Raw genomic sequence first — 18,679 nt, 5'->3', positions numbered from 1 at the left:
GACAGTAACCCTACTTCTCAAACATTATTCTGTGGCACTGGTGCAGACTTAAAGTCCAGTGAAGATTACTGATCCTACAGACATTGCCAACATACTGGCTGACAGGTTCAGTGCAAACTTCTCCCCCCCCCTCCCCCCTAAAGGAGAGATATCTATACCAAATGATTGTAGCCCCCCAAACATCTCTAACGCCCAGGTGAGAACTGCTCTCTCCAAGGCAAAGAACACAGCATCCATGGGACCTGATGGTGTCCCCGGCTGTGTGCTCCATGAACTCAACGAGGAATTAAACCCACAGTTAGGACAGCTGTTTAATCTTAGTCTCACCTCCGGATATGTACCCAGGGAGTGGCGCACAGTGACTGTGGTCCGACTCCACAAAGGCGGTGCCTCCACCGACCCTGGAAATTACCGTCCCATTAGCTTGACAAGCCTTATCTGCAAAGCCATGGAGAGGATCATAATGGATCTCATAAATAAAGACATAGGGAACTTGCAGACTTTGGATCCAACCCAGTTTGGCTTTGTCAAAGGCAGATCATGCCTTTTAAACTTGGTTGACTTTTTCGAAACAGTCACCAAGGCCATTGACGAGGGAAAGGCAGTCCATACAGCCTACCTAGACCTGGCGAAGGCTTTTGATACAATACCTCACTCGGGTATCATTGAAAAACTCATCAACTTAAATGTAAACCCATACATTACAAGATGGGTTGCAAACTGGCTGAGTGACAGAACCCACAGGGTCAGAGTTGCTGGTGCCATGTCAGACTCAAAGCCTGTCACAAGTGGTGTCCCACAGGGCTCAGTCCTGGGCCCACTCTTGTTTGGCATCTACTTTTCTGAAGTACAAGCAAACACAGGAGGGTTATGGCTGACAAAGTTTGCAGATGACTGCAAACTGAGCGCCATAGTTGAAAACACATCCAACACAGATATCCTTCAGAAGGGTCTCACAGAAAGCGGATAACTGGTGCCAGAGCCATGGCCTAAAGTTAAATGCCAAGAAATGCATAGTCATACCCTTCGGGAAAAATAAGGTTACCCCTAGCTACCATATAGGTGGCAATCCCTGAACACAGAAGAAGTTATTAGGGACCTGGGAACCCAGGTTGACAGTAGCCTTTCATTCGACACTCATATTGCTAAAGTAGTTAGGAAGACCTTCTACATTGCCCACCTTATCATGAAGGGATTCACATCTAGATCAAGGGAAGTCATAGTCTCCCTATACTCATCACTCATCAGACCAATGATCGAGTACAATGCCCCATTCGAATGTATCTGACCCGACACTTGCAGCAGCTGGAGAGGCCACAAAAGTTCCTCACCAAAAGGATAAAGGGTCTCAAAAATCTGTCTTATGCTGCCCGACTGAAAGAACTCCAGTTATATTCAGTTGCTTACCGCTTGCTCAGAGGTGACCTATGCCTGACATACAAGGCCATGTCAAACCCAGATTTGATGAACATGCTTCATCTCAAAAATCTAGATCCCTCAGAGCCACAAGGGCGGAGACTTAAACCTCGACACGGTTATTAATAGGACGTGCTGGAGGGATAGATTCATCACCCAAAGACTCCCTATGCTGTGGAACAAAATCCCGGTTTATGTGAGGCAGAGCACCTCGCTGGCCTTGTTCAAGAGGAATCTTGACCAATGGATGGGAGATCGCAGATACACCCCAGGGGTTACCTCAGTGTCACTGCTCAACAGAGGCACAGCAAAATAATGGGCATAGTTTCTCCAAACTAAAGGGGTGGCGTAAGCCACAAAACTATGGGCTAGGCTTATAAATGCCCTCGGGAAGATAGCCTAGTATGAACCTATGAACCTATGAACCTATGATTTGCAGCTGTGTAGTGTAAAGCGTATTTGAACACAGCAGGTGTTTGCTATTGCCTGAGCCAACAGTGCATATTTATCATATGCTCTTAAGGCTAATCACCCCATGTATTGAATGACTTTCAACAATGTGGCTCAAGAGACAGTAACCCTACTTCTCAAACATTATTCTGTGGCACTGGTGCAGACTTAAAGTCCAAATTATCACAATAAAAATAATTTTGCAATGAAACTGTTACAACTTATTTACAAATTTAAAATATTTACTTAATCTCTGGATAAAACATGAATTACTAAAGCAGATGAAATTATAATTTGGGTGCTACTATAACTTGCCATCGCCATTAACTGAAACCATTAAAGAAACCTGTTGATTAATTAATTTTCTTCTAATTTAATTTAAATAGAATTAGTATAATAAGCCTTACTATTTTATGTATAGTTACTATCTTATTTATTATGACACTGTAAAATGTAATTTAATTGTATTCTGTACAACATTGTTGATATTGTATAACTTAAAAGATTTTGTTTGCACTACATTTACTGGAGCTTTTCTCCCCAGGCCTCTGCTGAAAAGGGGCCTTTGTGCCCAGCCGGACTTTCCCAGTCATAAATAATAAAATTTATGTTGCCTGTGGATCTTTTTAGAAACAATTATCTTAACCTTTTTCATATTAATGAAAATAAGTCAGTATTTACATAATTTATAATTATTCATCTAATTCCTGATTTATGGCAGTATTTTCAGGAATTCTACCCTACCTCTGTGTAACGGTAAAGACACAGACTAAGTAGCTCAGGGTAGTATATGTAAAGTACAGTTGTGTACCTACCATAAATGTAGATGTTCGAGTGTATTCACTGTTGCAGTCATTGCTCTTGGGTTATCCTGCTGGCAGGCTACCCTCAGTCGGCCAGAATTCCAAAGTCTAGGTCCGGCATCAGTTGCTGTCGCCTCTTCCCTGACGTCAGTGCTCCAGGGATATAAAAGATGCAGCCGACGCCATTTTCTTCAGTTTTTCTTGCCCTAGATGTCAGGTGCCCCCAAATTAGAAGGCTGAAAAAGAATGCCAATAAAAATGCATGCACAAAAATAACATCTACAAGCAAATACACCAAATAGGTTGTATAGGATAGAGAAGTGCAGATAAGTCCCAGCAAAGAAAAGGGGGATGGTGGGAGGGTAACCTGGACTGCAACAGTGAATATACTCGAACATCTACATTTATGGTAGGTACACAACTGTACTATGCTCATCGTGTTTCACTGTTGCAGTCATTACTCTTGGGAAGAATCCCAAAGCTGAGGATGTGTGGCTGGGCTAAATAGGATTAGGAGAGGCTATGAGGCCCTGCAGAACTGCAGTGGCAAAGCCTGCTCTGGACTTAGAGAAAAGAGGTAAGTGGTAGTGCTTTGTGAAAGTGTCCACTGAACTCCAAGTTGCAGCCTCTAAAATATCTTTGGTTGGTACTCCTCTGAGGAAGGCTGCTGAGGTGGCTGCTGCTCTGGTGGAATGAGGCCTAATGCCCTTAGGCACTGTTTTGCCATGCTGAAAACAGCAGAAACAGATGCAATGGCCTATCCATTTAGAAATAGTCTGTTTTGAGATAGCCTTTCCTTGTGATCCTGCAGCATATGACACTAAAAGTTGTTCAGTCTTTCTGAAAGCTTTAGTTCTGTCCATGTAGAAGCGTAACTGCCTGTGTATGTCCAAAGAATGCAGCATTTTCTCACCCTTGTTCTGTGGATTTAGATAAAAGGTAGCCAAGTGAATGGTTTGACTGAGGGCCATACTGGACACCACCTTAGGCATAAATGTAGGGTTTGTCCTCAGAAAAACCCTGTCTGGATGAAAAATGATAAAAGGTTCCGCAGCCATGAGTGCTTGTAACTCCAAGACTCGCCTTGCAGAGGTTATTGCTAGGAGCAGAGATGTTTTCCAGAATAAGAATTTTATATCTGCTGTTGATGCTGGCTCAAAAGGAGGCAGTGTGAGTTTTTCCAAAACATAATTGAGGTCTCAGGCTGGAATTGGTGCTCTCCTTGGAGGTCTAATGTTTTTGGCCCCTCTGAGGTACTGCCTTATTAAAGGATGAGAAAAGCTAGGTGGTTCCATATTGTAATGGGCTGAAATGGCAGAGGCATGAATCTTAACTGATGAGAATGAAAGGCCTTTGTTCAGCATCTCAGTTAGGTATTGTAAAATCTGAGGGATATTTGGTACACACGTGTTAATGCCTTGTTCCTGGTTCCAAGAACAGAATCTCTTGCATTTTTCTGCATAAGATTTTCTAGTACTGGGCCTCCCGGCCTCCAAGATAACATCCAAAACAGCTTTTGAAAGAGGAGTGTTCTGAATGGCTACATTATCCGCCATGCTGCCAGATTTAAGGTCCTGAATTGGCTGTGCAGGATCTGATTGTTTTGTTGGGTCAGCAAGTGAGAAGTTTGAGGTAATATCCATGCTGGACCTTGAGACAAGCTCTTTAGGATTGGGTATCCTTGTGCAAAATCTCCGCAATTGGCAGTTGTGAGGGGAGGCAAATAGATCTATGTCTGGGCATCCCCATTTCCTTGTTATCATGCTGAAGACTTGTGGATCCAGTTTCCATTCATGGGGATCCATGAGGTTTCTGCTTAGTTCGTCTGCCAGAGTATTTGTTTTTCCTAGCAGGAATTGTGCTTGCAGGTGAACATGAAAAGCCAATGCTGTGTCCCATAAGGTCATTGCTTGTCTGCAGAGGGGGTAGGAATGTGTACCTCCCTGCTTGTTTATGTACCACATGACTGTAGTATTGTCTGTCTTTATCAGTAGTTGTCCTGGATGAAGCAGGTCCTTGAAAGTTACCAGGGCATTTTGAACAGCTGGCATCTCTTTTTGATTGCTGTGAAGATGCATCTGGTTTGCAGGCCATGTGCCCTGAATACACTTTCCTGCCATATGGGCCCCCCAGGCATAATCTGATGCATCCATTGTTAGTGTCTGTCTGGTTGTGGGTAAACTGAATGGCAGACCTTTGTTGTGGTGACAGGCTTCTGCCCACCATCGAAACTCCTGTTGCAGGCAGGGAATGAGTGCAATGACTGTCTCCAGGCTGTGGCAATGTTGAGTCCAAACATGTTTTAGATACCACTGTAGTTTTCTCATATGCAGTTTGGCATATGGAATTAGTAGAATGCAGGATTCCATGAAATCCAAGGCCTGCAGGATTTTCCTTGCAGATAAGTGGGTTTTTGTTGCCAAATCCTTGAAGTAAGAAGTCAGTTGTTTTTGCTTGTCTGGCGTGAGATAAGCCATCTGGGCAGTTGTATTTAAGCTTGCACCCAGGAATATTATCTCTTGAGACGGCACTAGTTTTGATTTCTTTTCATTTACTGTGTACCCTACGCCAATTAGTAATCTTTTTACAAACGCCAGATGCTTTAGAAGAATGTCTTTGTTCTCTGCTTGATTTAGGCAGTCGTCCAAGTAGGGATATATTTGAATTCCTCTTTCTCTGCAAAATGCAATTACTGGTGCCAGGCATTTTGTGAAGACCCTGGGCGCAGTAGATAAGCCAAAGGGCGGTGCAGAGACTCGGTAATGCATTGAGCCAGCTATGAATCTGAGGTATCTTCTGCAAGATTGTCTGATTGGGACATGCAGGCATGCCTCTTTTAGGTCCAAAGTTATGAGCCAAGCCTTTTTGCCCAGCATCAACATCTTGAATTTTGGAACTTCCAGAAACGTATTTAGTATAGACAGGTCCAGTATTGGTCTCCAGGTTTTGCCCTTTCTGGGTACTAGGAAAAGTCTGGAGTAAAATCCTTGCCCCTGTTCTTGTTGTGGTACTTGCTGAATGGCCCTCATATCCATGAGGGCTGTAATTTGTTTTTGTGCCTCTGCCCATTGATTGTGTGGCAGGTCTGGCATACCTTTTGACCTTATTAGAGTGTGAAAATGGAACATGTAGCCTTGGGCACTATGTTCAGGACCCATTTGTCTTGGGTAACCATTTTCCAGTTTGATGAAAAAAGTGTTATTTTTCCCCCTAAGGGGGCTGCCAAAAGAAAAGGGCTTGGATCTGGTAGAGGAAAGTCATTGGGACTGTTTCCTGAAAGGTTGCATTTTGTCTTCTCCACTTTTGGAGGTAGAAGCACCCCGTTGTTTAGGCCTGTATGAGCCTTGGGGCTAAGATCTGCCTCTGGGATGCCTATATCTGCCTCTTTGTGGTCTGTCTGACACTGGAAAGGACCAATTTTTAGAAGGCCAGTTCCTGCTAAACCTGGGTGGCTGTACCTGTAAGAAATTTTTGACTGTCTGCATGGATTTTCCTCCATTTTTTCAAAACCTCTTCTGCTTTAGTACCAAACAAAGTATCATGCTATAATGGTGCATCTAATAATTTTGCTTTAACATGATCAGGCAGATTCTGTTCCTTTAACCAAACATGCCTTCTAATAACAGAACCTGTAACAGCGGCCCTGCAAGAAGCCTCCAGTGAATCATAGCCACATTGCAAAGTATGCTTTCCCACTTGTTCAGCTGCATGCAATAAATCCTGCAATTCCTTGTTCTCTGAACATTCAGTATTTGTCAACAATTTCTGTTTAAGCAGAGACATTAAATGTTGCTGATATTTAAGCATATCAAACTGACAATTTAAAGCCTTTACAACCCAAGGTAGCAGAAGTGTAGACTTTTTTCCCCCATCTGTCTAGAGCCCTAGAATCCCTATCAGAGGGGATAGGGTTTTTTTGCAGTGGAAGCTTTAACCACTTTGGGACCCTGAGATATAGTTTCTGGGTCAGCAGCTGGGTTTTCATAAAGGAATTTATGAGAATCCGGGACCCTGTAGTATCTGTCTGGCTTAGCAGGTGCAGGGGGTAAAGAGTCAGGGGACAGGCCGGATACATCATCTACAATGTCTAGAACAGGTGAAATAGCAAGGGGTCTGAGCTGAGGAAGTAGCAGAAAGTCCCTGAGCCTTTTCTTAGATTCAGAATAATCTTGGCTCTCCCAGTGGAAATGCTCCCTCATGGTATGCAGGGTTTCCCCAAAAGAATAATTCTCAGGAGGAGAGGCTGAAGGAATGGATTCTTCAGCATCAGAATCCTCATAGGGAAGCATGGAATAATCCTGGCCGGACTCTGAAAATACATCATCTACAATGTCTAGAACAGGTGGAATAGCAAGGGGTCTGTGCTGAGGAAGTAGCTGAAAGTCCCTGAGCCTTTTCTTAGATTCAGAATAATCTTGGCTCTCCCAGTGGAAATGCTCCCTCATGGTATGCAGGGTTTCCCCAAAAGAATAATCCTCAGGAGGAGAGGCTGAAGGAATGGATTCTTCAGCATCAGAATCCTCATAGGGAAGCATGGAATAATCCTGTTCAGAAGAGGAATCAGAGGAAATAGAAACCTGATCAGTAGAATCATACTCTGTCTATTGCCTAGGCCTCTTATCAGGAGAGGGATGGGAGCCCCTGATCAAAGTAATTAGGTCTTCGGCCATTTTGAGCATCTGTTTTTTAGGCATGGAAGTCTGAGTAGGAGAATGCTGCACTTGTTTCTTTGTCTTTAGAGCTGCTTTAGTCTTTGTCTTTGAGGCTGAAGATGGCTTAATATATAGTTGTGTAGGTCTGAAGACACCCTCAGAAGCCGATGCCTGCTCAGCGGCTCTGGACCCATCTGAGGGAATGATTTCCAAGTGTCCAATACCTTGAGAATCCAGAGGCCCAGTCTGCTCCACATGGGAGTCGGTAGCGGCCTGTGGCTCTGAGGTAGTGGGCGCCAGGGGCTGTGAAAGCGCCTCACTGAGAACCGGCGACTGGCCTAGCAGAGGCCTCGTCATCGGTTTTGGAACTTGGATGCCTATCCTTTTCCTTGTCCTTCCGTTTTTTGTAAACTGCGGTTGTCAGCTGTTCCGATGGCATTATATAGTTAAATCTTCGGCCAAAGTAATGAAATGTAAAATCGAACCGACGCTTAATAGTGCGTTTGTTAAATCTAGCACAAAACAGACAGCTAGCAACATTGTGATCAGGGCCTAGGCAAGGAATACAGTAAGAGTGAAAATCCTTATGAGGTATTTGCTTCCCACAAGAAATACAATTGTTAACTTTTTCTGACATCGGTCTGGAGCAAGAAAAAGTTTCCAACGGGTACTTAGCTTTAATGAAGACTTCGGTTCTGAAATTCGGATTTGAAAATCTCAGGAGTCGGCCGACCGGCACTTGTGAACTGCTTTTGCTTCGGACACCGCGCGGCAAGAAAGACTGAAGAAAATGGAGTCGGCTGCATCTTTTATACCCCTGGCGCACTGACGTCAGGGAAGAGGCGACAGCAACCTACGCCGGACCAAGACTTTGGAACTCTGGCCGACTGAGGGTAGCCTGCCAGAAGGATAACCCAAGAGTAATGACTGCAACACTGAAACAGGATGAACATCTATTAATATGGTTTAATGTCTGCAAACTTTACTGATGCTAGCTTGTAGATGTTGTTTCTTAGATTCACAGATGTGTAGGACCCTGTGTTCTGGCCCACTGGCCATTGTGTCACACAGACGCTAATGACCTTGAGTTATATCCTCCTATGCCAACTCAGGAATCTAATTTCTTTTAAAAGACTATTAACATATTGACTTCCTAATGAATAGTGTAAGACAGTTCCAAAGAAATGGAATTAATTGTGATACCAAATGAATTCTACATAGTGGAATGTCAAACAGGAATGCATTATTTGTTTTTTTTAAAAAGTATAAGATTCTAATTCTAGGGTTACCGATAATATCTTGCAGTTTAAGGCCATATAAGCCAGACATAACCTTCCTCTTACGTATCGATAACATATACTGTACAGTTTTATGTCATTTATTTCTCTACAAATGGGAATGCATTTTCTAAAATTCCTTTGAACTGGTTCAAGTAGCTGTAAGCTAGTTTTCCTGTAGTAGTAGAATCCTGAGTTGTACTCAAACATAGGTCTTACAATGGTTTCATAAATACTGGTACAGATCTGCATTGCTTTACTACATACTAATGCTGCATTTTCTTTGAATCCCAAATTACTGATAATCCAAACCCCAAGGTTCCTTATTTGTTCAGTCACTTCAAAAGTAAAATTGTTAAGCTTTATTTGCAAAACTCGAGTATAGCTGCCCAGCATGTAAATTTTTATTTCTGTATCCTGACTCAAAGGACCTTGCACTTTAGCCAACACTATATATGCTTACAGTATTTAATCAGTATGGTAACATCATGGTTTGAAGAGACTGCAACCCCAAACTTAATGCCATCAGCATATTCGGGGCACCATCAATTTCAAAAAGTAGGAAGAAACAAAAAGACAAGATTGAACAATATAGGCCCTAGGACCATTACTTGAGGAATTCGTTGATCCATTCTGACACCATGTGAATTATTACCTAACTTGTCATGCCAATTGGGTAGCCAATCTCTAATCCACTCCACTACAAATACTGATATTCAGTGCTATTAGGTTGTTAAAGAACGCATCATATGTGAAAAGCCTTGGATAGGTAAGTATATGACTACAACTGGTAATTCACATCAACTGCTAAATATGCCAGCTCATAAAAATCCACTGAGTATGTTACAGTGGATCTATCCTGAAAATAAATTCTCATGTGTCTTTTGCTAAGGATTACTTTTTGGATGTCCTCAAGAAGCTTAGCACACATCTTTCCAAACATTTACAAAGAAGAGAGACCAGAACAATGGGTTGATAAATCTGAAAACGGCCCATATGTCCATATTTATGAATTGGAACTATGTTATTCAGCTTGCAATCCTTTCGCTCTATTCCTTGTGATAATAATTAATTAAACATACGTTTCAAGGGTTTGGTCAAAGTATATTTCATTAAATGACTCAATCATCCAGAAATATTATCTGTACTTATGATGGTATTTTTATTTAACTTTTGTAATATTGCACAGACATTGTCATAATCTACAATTAGACAACTGACATCAGCAATAAGCTAAATGGAATATCAACACAGCATGTTAACGTAGCACACAGCCCTAGCCTGTCAGATTTATTACTTGTGTTGTACAGCTGGAAGGCTTGTCAGCTAGTGGAACCCAAAAAGGCACCAAAGCTACCAGTTGTCACTAGCCTTACTGCAGTGACCCACATCACATTTTGTCACACACTCCACCCCCCCACACACATAAACACACAGACACACACACCAACACAAACCAGTGAATTACATGCATGTGCCCGATGTAAACTGTATCCAATGTATGTACTGTGAATAAATGCTAAACGTGTGAACAGAGGTTGAAGTTACCATAAAATATATTATATATTAAGAAATGAAAAAAAAAACATCTAAACATAGCAGATGCAGATGTTAAAAATAAATGAAATTAGTCAGAAGTAGCAATGAAATTAGTCAGAAGTAGCAATATTTCATGAAGACAATGGAAAAAAGAATACTAGAGATAAAGCATTCATGCATAACAGCTTTAAAATTAAGTTGTCATCTTACAGCTAGCACACCGTATTTTTTAACAAAGTGTGACATATCAGCAGTGTACCAATCAAGAAAAACACAGAAAAGTTCAGTACAGTTTTTGTAGGTGAACTACACTTTCAAGACTCCCCCTGGCTGTGGTTTAGGGTCTGAGTATGAACCATGGCAAGGAGAGATTATTTCTTTAGTCACAGAAACAGAGATGCTGCCTAAAATGCAATTGAATTATACCCAGGCAACACAGCAAAGCAAGCAACATAACATTTTCTCTGCACAATGAAGACTGCTCTTACTGGCTTTTAACTACACTTCATCACCTTATACTTAAGCTTAACCTTGACCTTAAGGCAAGTGACTACCATTCGTTTAGGTAGGATTTGTTAATAATATTAAGTAAGAATTCAACAAACTTGACTATCTTGACTGCTGTTTGCCAGAATATAAATATTCTATTTCTTCTGGAAGCATGATTCAGAACTGATGATTATTTATTTTATCTTTATATCCTTTGTTGACTACGTTAGTCCCACCAGTGGCCTCTTTTCAGGGGTGACCCAATGTGGTATTTATACTATTAGGGGAAATTTTGGCCAGGGCTTACAGTGAAGTTCCTCTACTCTTTTTGATAGGTGCATTTTACATCTACCCCAAGCTACCACTAACATTAACAACTCTGTCTGAAAGCTGACACACTTGAGGGCAGCAGACTAGTGAAGCAGAAGTAAAAAAAATAGAAGCTGAATTTATGTATTGCCTGTGAAGTGAAGGATACGCTGTACAGAGTCTAACACAGGTTATGTCACAGCATGATGGAACAATGAGTCCCTGAAGTAAGGAGAAACAGGAGGAGAGGGAGACATCTGAAGAAGAAATATGGACATGGAAAAGAAAAAGAGATTTAATATGCTGCAATATTTATGCAAAGGAGAAAGCAAAGCTAATCAATACATAAAAGCAGCACAAAAGATATTTCAACAGAAATAAGGGGTGAAGGCATCCAGATATGGGAAATTTTACAATACAAAAAAAAAATCCACAAGAAAACAAAGGGTGGGATTAGAAAAGATTAATAACGGAGAAGTTAAAGAAATAGAAACTGAAGTTATGCATTACCTGCAACATGTAGAAAATCTAACTCTGATAACGTCACAGCATGATAGAATAATGAATGCCCAAATTAAGGAGAAACCAGTGGAGCAGGAGTTGCCATATGAAGATACTTTGGAGCCTAAAGTAGGAAACCAGTATAAAAAGTTCAGTTGGAGTTGCACAACAAGGGAAGGAACAGAAAACTGTGGCAACTATGACACAGTTGATGTTGTGGAGTGATAGGCCAGTGAGTTTCCATATGAATGAATAATGGATGACACAGGGTGAAGTTGAAGAGAATATGGCACAGGAAGATTTTCTGCAACTTTCTGTAGAAAGCCCATGGGAAATGGAGAACAAAGAATGTGCCCTTAGTTTAAAAGGAAATAATCTAAGGGAAGAATTGCTTGATTTAACACAGACGGATAGACATAGTAGGATCAATGAAAGAAATAGACTACAGAAATTCAATAAGACCCATAAAGTTTGATAATACAAATGAACACAGCAATCAAGACTGCTCATAGAAATTAATGCGATATAACAGCAACAATATGAAAAATAATGTTATATCTGTGTCTTCACTTTCACCTTTATCACAGGCTAATATCTAAGGGGTACACAGAACGTAGCTACCTTTTGGGAAGCATGTTATGTGAAAGGAAATGATTTATACAAATGCTGTTAAATGACAACTGCTATGGCTTTTTTGGGGGGGGGAGTTAGTCTATGTGAATGTAGCCAACACTTGAAACTCATTATTATGCCCATTTCTTTCTTTTTCTTGACAATTAGATAACAGAAGTGACCACAAAAGTGGCTAACATTTGTTGAGGGGAAATGCTGTGGATCACGTGTAAAATCATGTGAACATCAAACGTCTTATGATGGGTACAGAATGTGTGTGTGTGCGTGCGTGCGTGCATGCATGCATGCATGTGTATGTATGTGTGTGTGTGTGTGTGTGTGTGTGTGTGTGTGTGTGTGTGTGTGTGTGTGTGTGTGCTCAGCCACTTGGAAGGCTGCATTGGTTTGTACTGTACATGTCAGAAGGCAATGAACTGAAACACATTGCTGTAGCCTTTATTTATTTGATCACAATCAGACATCCTGGATGTATATAGTAATATAGGTATAACTGATGGGCATGGAGGCAGTCCTTTAATGGAAGGGATGGACACCTACTGTCATTTGATTACAGCTTCAAGGTCATTGCTCTAGCTTGAGAGTGACTTCTGTGTATTTGAGTGAAACACACTACAATACATGATTGTGGCTATTTGTTTACAGTCAGACTTTAAAGGAATACATAGTCACTAATTTGACTATGATGCATGAATAGTGAGGCACTCAGCTGATGAACAAAGAATGACCCCAGCTGTTGTTTTTATCACAGCAAAACAACTTATGAACCTAATAATCCAAGAAAAAGCAGTGCAAAATGATGTCAGTGCTAGGTTTCATTTAATAACAAACATTGAATCTATCTATAAAGAGGTCTGGCTTTCAGTAAAGATTTTAAAGGGACTTTATCATTTAGTTTTTGGCTATTGATAGAACTTCACAGGATGGGAGATTAGGAGACGCCAGGAATAAAACAGAAAAGAGTGAAATGAGATGGATAGTGCATTTTAGCACTGATAATGGCAAGAGACTAAACAATAAAATCCCTTCAAATCCTTTGCTGAAAGTCAGACCTCTTTTTAGATAGATTTAAACTGGCACTTTACTAGGTAGTATATTTATGTGTAGATATTGATATGTCTCTATGCATTTCTTAGATTTTTGTATTTATTGCTTTTGTATATTTTTATATATATATATATATATATATATATATATATATATATATATATATATATATTCTGGATCTATGTTTTAAATATTTATGTAGGCACATATTCTTTATCTATGTCTGTTTTTATCAATGTTATTCAGTGTTTTTTTCAGGAAGGGGTTGTAATAGAGTATGTTCCTTTAATGCTTGACTCTTAATTAACATTGATTGGTTTTAGCTGTTTTTAATTACCAGTTAGGATGCTGTGACTTTCAGCCTATATAAAGTATGGTTTATCTGCTTTATTTTGTACGTCTGAGAAGGAAGCAGTATCTGTACTGTGAAATCGCTTATGTCTGTTTGTCATTAAATGAAACCTGGCTCTGACATCGTTTTGCACTGCTTTTTCTTGGATTATTGGATTTATTGTCATTTCAAGCAGAGCATTCATCTGGTTTTCTCTGTTTTTTCTTGGTTTTATAACTTATGGACCTAATTAAGTATCTGAGTAAAAAAGCACTGATCCGCAACAAAAAAGAAAATATTCCAGAGATTATTTGTCGAACTAGCGACTGAATAAAAACAATAAAAACCATAGACTTGTAAAGCGCTTTTCGTCTGGATTAATATCCAAACTTCTTCAGACAAACAGTTCGTTCTAAGTAGACCAAGTTCAAATAGTTTACACAAAATGCACTGACCAATCAGATAAATACACTATGACGAGTTATTAAAGTAACAATCCCCCTTGTTAAAATTTATATTATACTTTCTTTAAAAATTAACATATATTCTGCAGTTAAATAAACATATTATCTTTTTACATCTTTAAAACAGTCAGATACAAAAATATATATATATATGTATATGCATCTTAATGAAGTTTTCTAAACGTCAGTAATATGTCATGACAGCATAGATTTTACTGAAGTACCCTTTTCTTATAAATGTTATTATAAAGTTAGTGAGTTGATTTAAAAACTTTGTTACTAATTCAATTCCAAGCCTATATCTAACGTAAAAAGTAGTGAGAAGAATATATATAAATAAGTGGTTAATTAATTAATACGCTCAACAGACAGAATGAGTTAATCTCGTTTTTAGAGACTAAATTAATAATTGTTTTGTATGAAATTCAATATCCATAAAAATCTTCTAAATCAAAATATTGTATATCTATTAACTTATCGGTACGTTGAAAAGTATATGAAATGGTTGTGTCATTCAAACAGCACCAGATGGAAACCAAACCAAAATTAAGGTTTATAAAACTTATACTGTTCGTACCAGCAGTGTTTATACAATCTATTACTGCCATATTCTTTATGTTAAAATCCAATACATTTCAATGCTCTAGTCATTGCCACTCGAACACTAAATAAGCAAGTCAACATATGCAACATAAAAAGAATAAATTAATTTTCTTAAACTAAATTCTATATTATTGACATCATGAAGTAACACACTTTAATAGTCTATCCAAAAATATATGTATATATATATATATATATATATATATATATATATATGTATACTGTAACCAAACACTGTTAACTTCCCATAAATATCTTAATGAGTATTTTACCCAAATAATCTAGTTAACATGCCTATCTCAAAAGACTTCTTAATTTTAGTACACATGCTATTGAGCATGTTTCATTTAACCCTGGTTTTGTACACGCTCTTAAGCGCAATTGCCAAATCAATTTGTTTTTTTCAAGTTCTAATTTCATATAATTGTCATTAAAATATTTTCCTCCTGTGTTTTGATTGTTAATTTGACAAATAATCATGAAGTTAAATTTATGCCCATCATTTTGCTCACAATGCCTTGCTAACACGTTGTCACATTTTTTCCTTTTTATTGCATAAAGATGTTCGTATATTCTATCTCTCAGACGACGATCCATTTTTTCAATGTAAAATGACGGGCATTGTAGACATTGGGCTATGTAAATTATGGACCTTGTATTGCAATTATAGATGTCCCTAATAATAAATGTTTCTTTTCTTATTGTAAAGGTATTTGAGGTGTCAATAAAGGCACAGTATTTACATGTACCACACTTATGTGTACCTCCGTTGTTTTTCTTGATTTTACATTTAGTTTCCAACAGATTTTTCATTGGGTCCCCTTCTAAAGGTAATTGTTGGACCGTGGTCTAATTTATTAGAAATATCTTTATCCATTGACAAACAAAACCAGTATTTTCTCACTATTCTTTGTATGTCTACAGCCTCTGGGCAATATGTGAAGGTAAAAGCCAATGAATAATTCTTTCTCATGTTCGAACTATTCACAGTGATGTCTCTGTGAATAGTTCGAACATGAGAAAGAATTATTCATTGGCTTTTACCTTCACATATTGCCCAGAGGCTGTAGACATACAAAGAATAGTGAGAAAATACTGGTTTTGTTTGTCAATGGATAAAGATATTTCTAATAAATTAGACCACAGTCCAACAATTACCTTTAGAAGGGGACCCAATATGAAAAATCTGTTGGAAACGAAATGTAAAATCAAGAAAAACAACGGAGGTACACATAAGTGTGGTACATGTAAATACTGTGCCTTTATTGACACCTCAAATACCTTTACAATAAGAAAAGAAACATTTGTTATTAGGGACATCTATAATTGCAATACAAGGTCCATAGTTTACATAGCCCAATGTCTACAATGCCCGTCATTTTACATTGGAAAAATGGATCGTCGTCTGAGAGATAGAATATACGAACATCTTTATGCAATAAAAAGGAAAAAATGTGGCAAGGCATTGTGAGCAAAATGATGGTCATAAATTTAACTTGATGATTATTTGTCAAATTAACAATCAAAACACAGGAGGAAAATATTTTAATGACAATTATATGAAATTAAAACTTGAAAAAAAACAAATTGATTTGGCAATTGCACTTAAGAGCGTGTACAAAACCAGGGTTAAATGAAACATGCTCAATAGCATGTGTACTAAAATTAAGAAGTCTTTTGAGATAGGCATGTTAACTAAATTATTTGGGTAAAATACTCATTAAGATATTTATGGGAAGTTAACAGTGTTTGGTTACAGTATATATATATATATATATATATATATATATATATATATATATATATATATACATATATTTTTGGATAGACTATTAAAGTGTGTTACTTCATGATGTCAATAATATAGAATTTAGTTTAAGAAAATGAATTTATTCTTTTTATGTTGCATATGTTGACTTGCTTATTTAGTGTTCGAGTGGTAATGATTAGAGCATTGAAATGTATTGGATTTTAACATAAAGAATATGGCAGTAATAGATTGTATAAACACTGCTAGTACGAACAGTAAAAGTTTTATAAACCTTAATTTTGGTTTGGTTTCCATCTGGTGCTGTTTGAATGACACAACTACTTCATATACTTTTCAACGTACTGATAAGTTAATAGATATACAATATTTTGATTTAGAAGATTTTTATGGATATTGAATTTCATACAAAACAATTATTAATTTAGTCTCTAAAAACGAGATTAACTTGTTCTGTCTGTTGAGCGTATTAATTAATTAACCACTTATTTATATATATTCTTCTCACTACTTTTTATGTTAGATATAGGCTTGGAATTGAATTAGTAACAAAGTTTTTAAATCAACTCACTAACTTTATAATAACATTTATAAGAAATGGGTACTTCAGTAAAATCTATGCTGTCATGACATATTACTGACGTTTAGAAAACTTCATTAAGATACATATACATATATATATATATATATATTTTTGTATCTGACTGTTTTAAAGATGTAAAAAGATAATATGTTTATTTAACTGCAGAATATATGTGAATTTTTAAAGAAAGTATACTATAAATTTTAACAAGGGGGATTGTTACTTTAATAACTCGTCATAGTGTATTTATCTGATTGGTCAGTGCATTTTGTGTAAACTATTTGAACTTGGTCTACTTAGAACGAACTGTTTGTCTGAAGAAGTCCGGATATTAATCCAGACAAAAAGCGCTTTACAAGTCTATGGTTTTTATTGTTTTTATTCAGTCGCTAGTTCAAAAACTAAACTCTGTGGAATATTTTCTCTTTTGTTGCGGATCAATGCTTTTTTACTCAGTGGCTGGAGTTTCATTTATTGGTGTTATGTTGCCCTAATTAAGTATACCAAAGTCAAACGAGGAAAAAGTAACCTCCCAGGCTAAGGGCAATTGTAAGTAAGTCCTCAGCTATGTCCACAATGTCAAACACAATACACAACAATGTGGTAAACTACTTGTAAATAGAGCCACCTATACTGAGTTGGAGAATATAACTATTCTACAAGTTGATAAGTTCAGCAGTAATTTTACCCAACTTTCACCACCAGACACCTCTTAAGAAATAGTCTCAACCATAACTCTTCCAACTATCACTAAGAATCAGGTTCTAAAACTGCTATACTAGTCCAAAATCTCTGCATCCTTGGAATCTGATAATATCATGGGTTGCCTAAATAACAGCAAAAAAACACAACCTATTGAGCCCACTAGAATCACTATTCAACCAGAGTCTCTAAATAGCCTTTGTGCCAAAATGAATGGAGGACTGTAGCCATTGTCCCTATATACAAGGATGGGCCATCCATGGACCCAGGAAACTACAGATCCATAAGCCTGACTAATCTCATATATGAAACCATGGAAAAAAATAATCATGAATATGATAAACAATGACCTAGATAACCTTCAGACATTGGATCCAAACTCAGTTTGGATATGTTGAGGGGAGGTCATGCCTACTCATACTGGTAGACCTCTTTGAGACAGTCACCAAAGCAATGGTTAAGGATAAAATGGTGCATAAGTCATGCTTGAGAGTGAGGTATGTGTCTAACAGACTGATCCATCTCTGGAACAGACTTCCCATTCATGTGAAGAAAAATTCTTCTCAACACTTATCCAAGGGCAACCTGGATCAGTGCATGGGAAATCATAAATGTATTCTTGGCCTGACACCTATGTCCCTATTAGAAAGAGGGTGTTTGTAAATGCTAAATCACACACACAAATTACATATACCATGCAAAAAACCTATGGGGCCTAAATCAGTCCATTACATTTGGGTAGCACTGCAGGACTAGTTTTCATCATGATCCTATGACCATTTGATCACAGTTAAGCTGTCATTGGTCTTGCTTAGCAGAGCTAGTGGGTGTTTGTATGAAGCAAATTGAAATACATTACTGTGACGATTACTTTTATGAAGATTATTATCATTAATAATATTTTATTTTAATCACAATCAGCCATCTCAGGTGCATGCAGTTAATAATGTGGCTATTACTGGTGGGCAGTAAGACAGGCAATGGTTAAAATTACTCTGCCTGATGTTGTTAGATGCCAGTTAAGAATCACAGGAAATTCAAGGCTACTGAGTCTTTTGGCCATTGCGCTTTGCCACTTGGATGTATCTTGTGGCCGGAAATGAAATGCATTTTTG

General features: G+C 38.1%; 1 protein-coding gene across 4 annotated transcripts in view; it reads right to left on the bottom strand.

The window, feature by feature from the left end:
- CRACD (capping protein inhibiting regulator of actin dynamics) overlaps nt 1-18,679 on the bottom strand; it is a 1,952,305-nt gene that overhangs the window by 891,264 nt on the left and 1,042,362 nt on the right. The gene's annotated exons all lie outside the window — the stretch shown is intronic.

The sequence above is a fragment of the Protopterus annectens genome, chromosome 2.part1 (genome assembly GCF_019279795.1).
Source record: "Protopterus annectens isolate FY-2018-M chromosome 2.part1, PAN1.0, whole genome shotgun sequence".
NCBI classification, from domain to species: Eukaryota; Metazoa; Chordata; order Ceratodontiformes; family Protopteridae; genus Protopterus; species Protopterus annectens.
Note: the sequence above shows the minus strand (reverse complement) of the source record. Positions and strands in the feature narration are given on the sequence as shown.